Source organism: Schistocerca americana, chromosome 5 (assembly GCF_021461395.2).
Source record: "Schistocerca americana isolate TAMUIC-IGC-003095 chromosome 5, iqSchAmer2.1, whole genome shotgun sequence".
Classification (NCBI taxonomy): Eukaryota; Metazoa; Arthropoda; class Insecta; order Orthoptera; family Acrididae; genus Schistocerca; species Schistocerca americana.
The window spans coordinates 757068509-757080123 of NC_060123.1; the positions used below are offsets into that span (position 1 = coordinate 757068509).

General features: G+C 39.1%; 1 protein-coding gene across 3 annotated transcripts in view; it reads left to right on the plus strand.

Annotated features, from left to right (window-relative positions):
• The window catches only part of LOC124615385, a 251077-nt gene extending 239988 nt beyond the window's left edge, over positions 1-11089 (plus strand). For all 3 annotated transcript variants that reach the window (XM_047143209.1, XM_047143210.1, XM_047143211.1), the window contains exon 8: positions 9984-11089. The gene's annotated coding sequence lies outside the window, so the exon portion shown is untranslated. The remainder of the gene's footprint in view (positions 1-9983) is intronic.
• The last annotated feature ends 526 nt before the right edge of the window (positions 11090-11615 follow it).

Sequence of the window (11615 nt, forward strand, 5' to 3'; positions counted from 1 at the left end):
ACTCGCCCCAGTTGTACGGACGACATTGCTAGCGACAATACGGATGAAGCCTTCCTCTCATTTGCCGAGAGCCAGTTAGAATAGCCTTCTGCTGAGTCCATGGCTACGACCTAGCAAGGCGCCATTAGCCTTACCTAGTTTGAGAGTTATCGTATAAATGTCTCAAGAAGAACGCTGTATTCATTAAAGAATAAAAGTTAAGTATAAAGCAGCTACGTACTTTTCTTGCTACCATTCAATAGTTATCCTGTTCCAGACTTGACGCCGGTCGGCGTGTGTGTACGCGTGCCTTTCTTTCGGCTCCCTTCCCAGTGTGGCGTAGCAAGCTTGTTACGCCACATCATCATCTCCTTGAACAATATCAGAAAACTGAAATCCAATCCAGCAGCACATTTCCTGACACACATAACAAACAATTTCAAAGACATCAAACACATACTCACAGGTAAACAAAAACAACACATCACACAATAGAACCCAAAATCTCCAACACTGAGGCTGACCTGAGGTTCACAAACCCCTTATTCCAGTGAGGGCCATTATCAACTTGATGAATGCACTACCTACCATGTGGCAAAACACATGAAAAAATTGTAACACAGCAATATGAAATGAAGAGCAGCAGAACAGTGAAACACACAACTGAGTGCATAACACAAATAAAAGACTTACACATATCACAAACAGCACCTCTCATAATTTTCAACAAAGAGAATATGTACAACTTGATACCCAGTGCAGACACAATAAAACTAATTGAAGAAAATCTACTGACATTTAACAAACTACCGGCAGAAATGAAAAGACCAAAACCCTTCAAGCAATCACATCCAAAAATTACTTCCAGTTTGAAAAGGAATTTTACTTACAAAAAGATGGCCTTCCAGTGTGATCGTCAGTATCAGAAACATTGGCAAACATATTTATCAGCCACATAGAAAACACATTCTTTGATAAAAACATCATAAGGAAATGACACATAATTGTTTACTGGTACAGGTGGCAGGGGTAAAATACAGGGAACGAAAGGCTATTTACAATTTGTACAGAAACCAGATGGCAGTTATAAGAGTCGAGGGACATGAAAGGGAAGCAGTAGTTGGGAAGGGATTGAGACAGGGTTGTAGCCTCTCCCCGATGTTGTTCAATCTGTATATTGAGCAAGCAGTGAAGGAAACAAAAGAAAAATTCGGAGTAGGTATTAAAATTCACGGAGAAGAAATAAAAACTTTGCTGTCTCTGATAGAATTACAATGACATCGGCAAACCTCAAAGGACTTGGAAGAGCAGTTGAACGGAATGGACAGTGCCTTGAAAGGAGGATATAAGATGAACATCAACAAAAGCAAAACGAGGATAATGGAATGTAGTTGAATTAAGTCGGGTTATGTTGAAGGAATTAGATTAGGAAGTGAGACACTTAAAGTAGTAAATGAGTTTTGCTATTTGAGGGGCAAAATAACTACATTTTATATCTTCTCTACTTCGACCATCAGCAGACTGGCAATGGCAAGGAAAGCATTTCTGAAGAAGAGAAATTCGTTAACATCAAGTATTGGTTTAAGTGTCAGGAAGTCGTTTATAAATAGTTTGTACAAGAAGAGAATAGAAGCTTTCGAAATGTGGTGCTACAGAAGAATGCTGAAGATTAGATCGGTAGATCACATAACTAATGATGAAGTATTGAACAGAATTAAGGAGAAGAGGAGTTTGTGGCACAACTTGACCAGAAGAAGGGATCGGTTAGTAGGACATGTTCTGAGGCATCAAGGGATCACAAATTTAGCATTGGAGGGCAGCGTGGAGGGTAAAAATCGTAGAGGGAGACCAAGAGATGAACACACTTAGCAGATTCAGAAGGATGTAGGTTGCAGTAGGTACTGGGAGATGAAGAAGCTTGCACAGGATAGAGTAGCATGGAGAGCTGCATCAAACCAGTGTCTGGACTGAAGACCACAACAACAGCAACAAATCTGTGGATGTCATAATCTGTAGGGTGAATGAACCAACAGAGTAAATAGATAAACTTCATACAGACATAAACAGCATGAAAATAAATAAATAAATAAATAAATTCAATTCACCATGGAAAAAGAAACACAAAATCAAATACATTTCGTGGATATAACAATAAAGAGAGACAGCAGTAGGCAAACATTTGACATATTCAGAAAGCGAAGAGCCACAGATACAATTACACATGCTTCAACCAACTATCAGTAAAATAAAAAATTATCAGCCCTATGACATATACCACTCAGCCAAGAAAACCATGAAAAAGAATTACAACCATACAACTAATTGCCAAACAATGTTTATAAAATCCATATAGTGCAAAAGACTCAACCCCAAAATCAAAATATAACTAAAGAAAAATGAAAACAAGCAGAGAACACAAACACTTAAAAATGCCATAGACACTACAACACACAAAGAAACACAAACTAACAGACATAACTAACAGAAAGAAATGGCGCAATTTAATATACACACAGAATAACAAATACACTAGAGAAACAGGGATTACACATTGCTTATGGAATGAGATACCCATTCCTGTCACATTTACAAACAACAACAGACAAACCAGATATATACCAAGGAGTGTACCACCGAGACTGTATGCTCTTCCTAAAGTGCATAAAGAAGGTCTGCCTTTACGGCCTATAGTCAGTAATATTGACGCACCCACATATGATTTAGCCAAACATCTAGCTTCTTTGTTGAGACCATTTGTTGGCAAATGTTCACACCATATACGGAACTCTGCTGATTTTATTAATAGACTGGGGGCTCTCCACTTAAGGCGGGGTAGGACGTCAGACTTGGAGCAGGAGAGGCACCACAGGACATTTTATTTTCTGCTGTCTATACTTTTACAAATAAAGTCATAAAACTTTGTCAGCATGACCAGGAAGGATTCAGTATTCACAATCATAGCAGTGGAAGTGCAAAAATATAACAAAATGATTTTTTTTTTTAGGTATGAAATTTCATCATTTTTTCGCTTACTGTTGGCTGCATTTGTTGCTGTAGGTACATTTTTCTTCACAAGTAAGAGAGATTCTTTGATGAATTTTGCACAGCATACAAACCATACTTACAGGTGTATGAAACTCTAGAATTTTCCAAATCTATTAAAAGCTGTGGTAAAAATTGAGATAATTAACTACAAAATCTAATTTTTTTTCTAAACATAAAGTATAAAACATAACAGCTCATTCATTTTTTCAAAAATTAAATAGATTCTAGAGTTTCAGACAGCTGTAAGTACGGTTTGTATGCTGTGCAAAATTCATCGAACAGTCTCTCTTACTTATGAAGAAAAGTGTACCTATAGCAACAAATGCAGCCAATAGTAAGTGGAAAAATGATGAAATTTCACATGTAAAAAAAATTATTTTGTCATGTTTTTTAACTTCCGCTGCTACGAGTGTGAATCCTGAATCCTTCCTGGTCGTGCTGACAAAGTTTTATGAATTTACTTGTAAAAGTATAGACAGTGGAAATTAAAATGTCCTGTGGTGCCTCTCCTGCTCAAAGTCGGCTCGTTTGACGTCCTACCCCCTTTAAGTAGTTCAGATCTTCTAGTGAGTTTTGATGTAATTTCCCTTTTCACAAAAGTACCTCTTGCAGATTCCTTGATTCTAATTGGTCAACAGTTTGAATCAGACATTATGTTGAAACAAAGCAGTACTCTTTCCTCAACTTATTTTATGTTTAACCAGGAATATTATGAACAGTCTGACGGTGTCACCATGGGCAGCCCTCTGTCTCCTCTGGTGGCTAACCTCCTTATGGAGGATTTTGAGGAGAGAGCACTTGAATCAGCGGTCTGTAAATGAACTGTTTTTTGGAGCTATGTCGATGACACTTTCATAGTGTGGCCCCACAGAGAAGAAAAGTTAATGGAGTTTTTTCATCATCTTAACTCCATCCATGAGAATATTCGATTTACTATGGAACTAGAGAAAGATGGCTGCCTTCCATTCCTGGATGTTTTGGTTAAACAGAAGAGCGACGGCACTGTGGGACATTCTGTCTATCGGAAGCCCACTCACACTGATTTGTATTTGCATTTATCAAGTTGCCATCACCCATCCCAGACTGTGAGTGTACTTAAAACCCTTGTACACAGGGCACACACGGTGTCGGATGCAGAGAATTTGCCTATGGAACTGGCACATTTGAGGATGGTGTTCAGAGACAATGGGTGCTTGACCCGGCAAATTAACAGGGCGTTCTCAACTAGAGCCAGGAACCGGGAAGTGGATAAAGAGGAGAACGTCCCAGCCAAGTCCCTAGCTTTTCTTCCCTTTGTCGGAAATATCTCCTTCAAGATAGCAAGGATTCTTAATCATTTTCATGTGAAAGTGGTTTTTTGTCCGCCTTCTACGATTTCGGATTTGCTGGGATGGATGGATGAAGGATGATTTGTCACTGCGGAAGGCGGGAATTTACATAATACCATGTTAATGTGGTATGGCCTAAATAGGACAGACAATGCGTACAGTGGAAGAGTGTTGTACAGAACAACAACGATGCACTCACCTACTGCAAGCCAGTAAGTCCGCAGTTGCGGAACATTGTATTTCTAATGGACATTCAATGGAGTACTACAAAACTTCGATTTTGGCCACTGCAAAAACTTTTTGGACTCCATTATCAAAGAATCAGTGGAAATACGCATTGCGGGAAATCTAATGAACCGTGACAGTGGTTACCAATTGAATAATGCATGGAATCCCATTGTCTCCGAAATTTGCTCGAGACGAAGACCCCAGAAGAGTTCGATAGCTGCGGCCAGTGACAATACCCACGGCAGCTGAGTATTGCAATTCCACCAGCAAGGGCGCTGCCACTGGGAGGTGTGGCCCTATCTGTCTCTGCGACTGCAACGCATGCGCAGCATTACTATCAGTGCACTATATAAGATGGAGTTGAGAACGTCTTTGTCAGTCCTCGTTCGGCTCACCTGAAGATGGTTGGCAGTTGTACGGTCGAAATATCGTGCAGTGAAGTTTATGACGACTGGCTGCAAGCCCGAAATCTTTTTGAACACAGGAATATACTAGTTAGAATGCCAAGAACATGAACCAGTATATCTGGTGATGACAGGTGGGAATTTCAAAACAAGGTGGCGGTGGTGGTTGTTGGGATGTTTAAGGGGGACTAAACAGCTAAGGTCATCAGTCCCCCTCAAAACAAGGTATAAAGAACTTGTAAGAAGTTGGAAATATAAGAATAGCAATTCTACCTCTGCTGGATACCTGATAAAACAAGGGCATGAACTATCCAACATGGAACAGGACATGAAAATTATTAAGGTGAACAACTACAACAAAAAAACTCCAGACATTACAGGGAAACTTTCATATACAAAGAGTCCTTGCAATGAATAAGGAAGTACTTAATGAGAAAATCAATAAAAGCAGTTACTCACAGATCAGTCATTAAAACAATAACAGAGATGTGGAACATCTCTCTCTCTCTCTCTCTCTCTCTCTCTCTCTCTCTCTCTCTCTCTCTCTCTCTCTCACACACACACACACACACACACACACACACACAACAAATGAAAAATATCAAGCCATACACACAACATAAACAAAAGACGAAAGATAAGCACACAGCGACAATTGGCATTACCCGTGGTAAACACCACATGGTGAACACATAGTGAAAGTGCAAGTGAGTTGTTGCAATAAAGGTGGGTGAAAAAATAACAGAAATCCGCCATCTGGATTATGGGGAACAAGCGAACACATCTCCAGGACCACACATATGAACTAGCATCAATGGAAATCATAAGTAACACCAAATGATAATTTAACCTCATGAAACTAGTGCTATAAATGTTGTTTCTAATCGGAAAAACAAGAGAAAAACATAAGAAAACATAACATAGTAACATATTTGGACTACTACCTAATGCATTTTTATCATAGATATAAAAACAAATATGTATTTCAGGCCACTAAAGATGCTTCATAAATGAAAGAAGTGAAACGCATATGGCAAAAAACAAACTGCCTTTCATTTAGTTGCAAAGACAAAACGTACCTCCAAGAAAAAATATTTCTTATCGCTGAACTTCAAAACCCTTTCCAAATTTTTTGTCCATATCTGTCACAGCTTCCCAACATTTCCACTGAATAATATTATGATAGCTGCAACCGTGTTTCACTCCCTTCTCAGCTGCTACCACCTTCATTTTATCTGCATCTTTTTCCACTCACATGAAGCATATGATACCACCTGGTGTCACTGTAACTCGATCCCATGGCTCTGATTTCAAGCTTCGGGAATCTGTGAGTCCAGTGGCTACACATACTCCTTTTTTTTTTTTCTTTTATGATGTCTTGAGGCCTTCAGCTGCCATTCTCTTTATTTCCTGTACGATTGTACAATTTCGGCCTTAGGCCATTTTCAAGTATTTTTATGCATGATTTTTTAGTAGCAGATTATGTCATTCACATCGTTGTTCCTGTGACATCATGTTATGCTCATAAAATAAATCCAATGTGTTCATGCTATTTTAGGAGCATGTTACTTTTGAGCAGTTACATTACATAACATTTTTATTGGTCCTTTTGATCATTTGTTGTACAAGGTATACTGTACAATATTGGACAGATCATTGTGATTTACAATACATGTTTTTAAATCATATAACAGTATTTAAATTGTTTTAGCCTTCATATTATTACAACTGAAGGTTCAGCTTCCATACATTATATTTAACGCAAATAATTATCTTTTTTCTTTTTAGGTATTTGGCAATAAATTTTTATGTTTCAAGATATTCATTTATACTATAATAACATTTTTGCAATAGATATTATGGACAGCAGTTTTAAATCTTGAAATGTCTTTTATTGTTTTAATGTTTGTAGGTAGCTTATTGTATAGTCTTGTTTCCTTTTGCAACTACTTGAAAGTAACACACTCCTAAAATAGTGTGAACACTTCGGATTTATTTTATGAACGTAACGTAATGTCATAGAAGCAATGACTCATATGACATAATCTGCTACTAAAAAATCATCCATTAAATACTTGAAAACGGCTGCTGGTAAACCTTTTGGGATGTGAGGTCGTGGTCTGAGAAACTCTTCTGTTCCTGACGTTTTGTCCAGGACTGTGCTGGACATCTTCAGAGGCAGTCCTCTGCCGAGTCTTGCCGACTGACTGGTCGGACGTCCGAGAGCGACATATATACTGTAGGAAAGGGGGCGTGGTCGAAGTAACACGTGATTAGCAGAGATAATCCTTGTCAAAGATAAAACTTAACTATCGATTGTCATCTTGTCAAAGATAAAGTTGTCTAGCGATTCTGCAGAGCTACTGTCCATATGTCACTAAGTTTCATTGCCTCCTCTTCTCTGTTAAAATCATCCTGATGCTTATAAATTTCAATGGCTTCTCTACATAACTGTGGATAATAATTTGACGTTGTAAATAAAATTTCTGTTTCAGAAAACTTCACTTCGTGGTTTCCTGACTGAAGAGCATGCTCTGCCGATAGGAAAAATAGAGAAATCAGCTATAGCAGAGACTTTAGTGCTCTTTTAGCCATGTATTTACACTCCTCTTGGTAGTTCCAATATAAACTTTACCACATGTACACAGAATTTTGTATACACCACATGTCAACACAGGAGGGTGTTTATCCTTCGCAGATTGCAGCACTTGACTTATTTTCTTTGTTGGTGTAAAGACCGGTCTGATGTCATGTTTCTGTAAAATCTTACCAATCTGATCTGTTACTTTTTTAATAATACCTGATAATGGCCTAAAGCCAAAATTGTACAATCGTACAGGAAATAAAAAGAATGACAGCCAAAGGCTACAAGAAATCTTTCAAAAAATTGCACTGAAAATTATAGACTCCTTATATGATGACTTTTGCTTGTGGTACGGCTATGAGTCCGTGGCCTTAGCTGAACGTCAACTTCAAGGTGTCGTACAGAGAGCCCATTCTTGGGACCTGTAGCACGGCTCCCAGTTTTCCTCCAATAAAGCACATATCATACATTTTTGTTGCCACAACACGGTCTGTGCAAATCGAAAGCTCTACTTAGAAATCCAGTGCCGTGAGATACATTGACCTTCTTCTGGGCTCCTATTATAATAGACACTGTTACACCATACCTGTCAGCTTAAAACAAGTTGGATGCAGAATCTCAATGCTCTCCACTTTCTTACGTCTTTTTCCACTTTTGTGTGTGGTTCGTACTGCACAGCTTGTAACGGTCGTCATCACTCGGGTACTCTTTCCAGATGGTCCTTCCATTTAATTCTAAATTCATATATCTTATCATTTTTTTTATTCAACTTTGAACTGTTTTTGTAATATGCATTTTTATTTTGTCTATTTTTGCGTATCCTTTCACCATTCATAGGAATCTCATTTCCAGCACTTGAATCTTATTTTTTAGTGCATAATGATTGGTATATACGTTCATAGTGTTTTTCCATAAGTTTAATAAACACAATAGATACTCATAACAGAGACTTTAGTCATCAGTAATATATTCTCCTTCACTGTTTACAACAGTCTGCCAATGCCGGTGTAAATTTTTGATTCTACGACTAGAAATCGTTCTTTCGAGACGAAGAACTCGTCGAGCCACTTTCGGAGCACATTTTCATGTCGAATTGAATTTCCTTGAAGGTTGTTTGATGAAAAGCAGAAGGATGAAAATTTTAGGGTACAAGATCAGGTGAATAAGGTGGGTGTGGAATGACTTCCCTACCCAACTCCTATGTAGTGCTTTTTGTCAGTGATGCAAAATGCAGTCTAGCATTATCGTGGAGTAGCATCGCTTCACGCGGTCTTCCTGGTCGTTGTTCTCAGACTGTGTCTGTGAGATGTCTCAGCTCGTAACAATAAATATCAGCAGTGACGGTTACACCCAAGGGAAGCAATTCGAGGCACGCCCCACCATCACTGTTCCATCAGATGCATTACGTTATCTTTTGTGAATACGTGCAAGTCTTTGTACGGACAGTTGCTAATTTGTTTGGGCCTTAACCATTCCTTTCTTTTCCTAATGTTAGCATAAAGACACCATTTCTCGTCACCCGTAAGGATCGGTCGGAGGTGTTCACGAGTCAGTTCACGACGAGCGAGAATAGGTGCAAGTACGGCCACCTGTTCATTTTTATGATTTCGGTTTAGAGTGTGCGGTACCCATTTGCCCAATTTTTGAACCTTCCCCATTGCGTGCAAATGTTGCACAATGGTGGAACGATCACAGTTCATCACATTTGCCAGTTCTCAAGCACACTGACACGGACGAGTGTGGATTAATGCATTTAAACTATCTTCGTCAAGCCCCGAAGGTCTTCCCGATTTCAGGCAGTCACTAATGTCGAAACAATACTTCTTAAAATGAAAAACAATTTTCTTGTTACGCTCTGTCCATTGGCATTATCCCGATGTTTCTGGCCACCTCCACTGCTGTCCGAAAAGTTCAGATTTCTCCACTCTGCCCTCAGTTTTCTACTCTACTCACTATCTCAAAATGACAAAATGGCAATATGTGAATGCAAGTAGCAACAGCAAACTACAAAGAAAAACTGATAATCGCTAAATAAACCCGTAGCGACTGGATTACCGATAAGCAAAACAAAAACGCTATGAAGTTGTTCGCCAAACTAATGTTACACTTGTATTTCCTGCAGCCATTTACCCCCTTGCCTCGTTCAGCCCCTCTCGCTCTGGAACTGCTCCTTCCCTGTGCGGACTGCCACTCTCCTCTTGTTACCTACCCCCCCGCCCCCTGCACCCTTTCCTACCTCGTATCCCAGTATGTCACTTCCTTTTAGATTCTTTTCTCATTGTTTTCTCTGAGATAAATATGAGCCTCCATGTATATAATTAAATTTTCTGTTGTTCAAACATGCACAATATAGAGGTAACTCCATTGGATGGCCACGTTGTCACAGTAAAAGCAGTGTTTTCGTTCTTATCACAGGGAGCTGGGAGTCAAAGAGTGTCAAGGTGACCCGAAGGCCGTAGAAGGGCTGGCCAAGCAGATGCCCGGTCTTAAAATCCACTGCGTCATTCGACCTTTGTAACCGGCTTTCTACGTGTCTGATAACGAGAGTGGTGCAGAACTTGAAGAGGAGGAGAATGTGTTGCTTCGCAGTGCAGAGGAAGCAGTGGATGACTGGAGAGTTGCAGTGATAGTTAAAGAGTGATAACGATGTCTAGGATTAAAGCAGTATATCTGTTCTCTCTCTAGAGAATATATAAAACTGATATGATATTTATAGGGAACTAATTTTAAATACTGATTGCATCTCAGCTGGAATATTGTAACTGGGCCAAAATTTAATACTTCTCAACTTTTGTTACTAGACTGTGTGTCGTAGTGGACTGCTGCAGGCTGTCAGGTCGAATATATTTATTTTGGGTGTAACGTCACATTAACATTGGTGGAAACTGTTTTGAAACAGGGTAATTACAAGTAATTGTGGAAGTGTGTAGAAAGAACATAAATTATTTACAGTAATATTAGGAAAAGGATAGTGTGCAACTCAGTGGGTCATCTTTACACTGATTAGCAGACAAGTACAACGAATAGACTGTTATACATTCTAACTTCTGGCCGTGTTCGCTCGTGCGAACGTACGCGTATTTTCTTTGCCGAAGGAGGCTCTGACAGAAAGCGGTAATGTGTAACAGTCTTTTAGTTGTGCCTGACTGCCAATCCTTTTCTTAAAATTGTTGATATTCCAGCCTGAAGTTTCCATTGTTTAACCATCTGCAATAGTGTTTGAATTCTGGCTTTAACGATCCGCAATGACGCTCGGTTTCTCGTCGTAATGACAGTGGATTTGAAACAACTTTTTCTTTACGAGATAAAGTGGCAAGACTGATGAGGTAGCCATTCTTAAATATCACTGGCTGGACTAGCATGTATTATTGTGTACAGTAATTAATTTAAAATAGTTACGAAATATTTGTTATCTGTTTATCCAAAAAAATTTTTCTTGCTTATTTATTCACTTTTTATTTGTATTATGTGCAAGTTTCATCAAAATAAATGTTCTCTTTGTGGTAATCTGAAGTTAGAAACTTTTGTCAGTTTTTATGAACTAGTGAAACAATAATAAATTAGCACCAGATACCCTATTATTTTAAGTGTCAATTATACAGGTATTTATCAGGTTACTACTAATTAACATTTTTAAACTTGGCGATACCACGTTCCATTCAGAGCAACGTACCCCTTGAGTTATAAGATGTGATCGACTGTGCTTAATTTATGTCTCTGTACATCTGTGTCATCAGAAAATCTTCTTTAAAGTAATGAGTTCATAGTTCATGTCCGAGAGAGGGGGGGGGGGTGGGGGGAGGGGGGGGGGGAAGGAAAGAAAGAAATACCCAGAAGGGGAGGAGGAAAAGAAATGAAACTTCACAAGTTGAGAGGGTATGTGATGTAGGAATGATTACAGAATGGAGTCAAATTTACAAAATCTTGGCAGTACGAGCCCACTTAACCAGTACGATGTCGCCCCCACTCTGGCCTGGATGCGTGCACTGACTTGGCTGGGAAGGATGTCGTACACTGGCTGCATCCTCTCCTGAGGGGAGCCGGCCC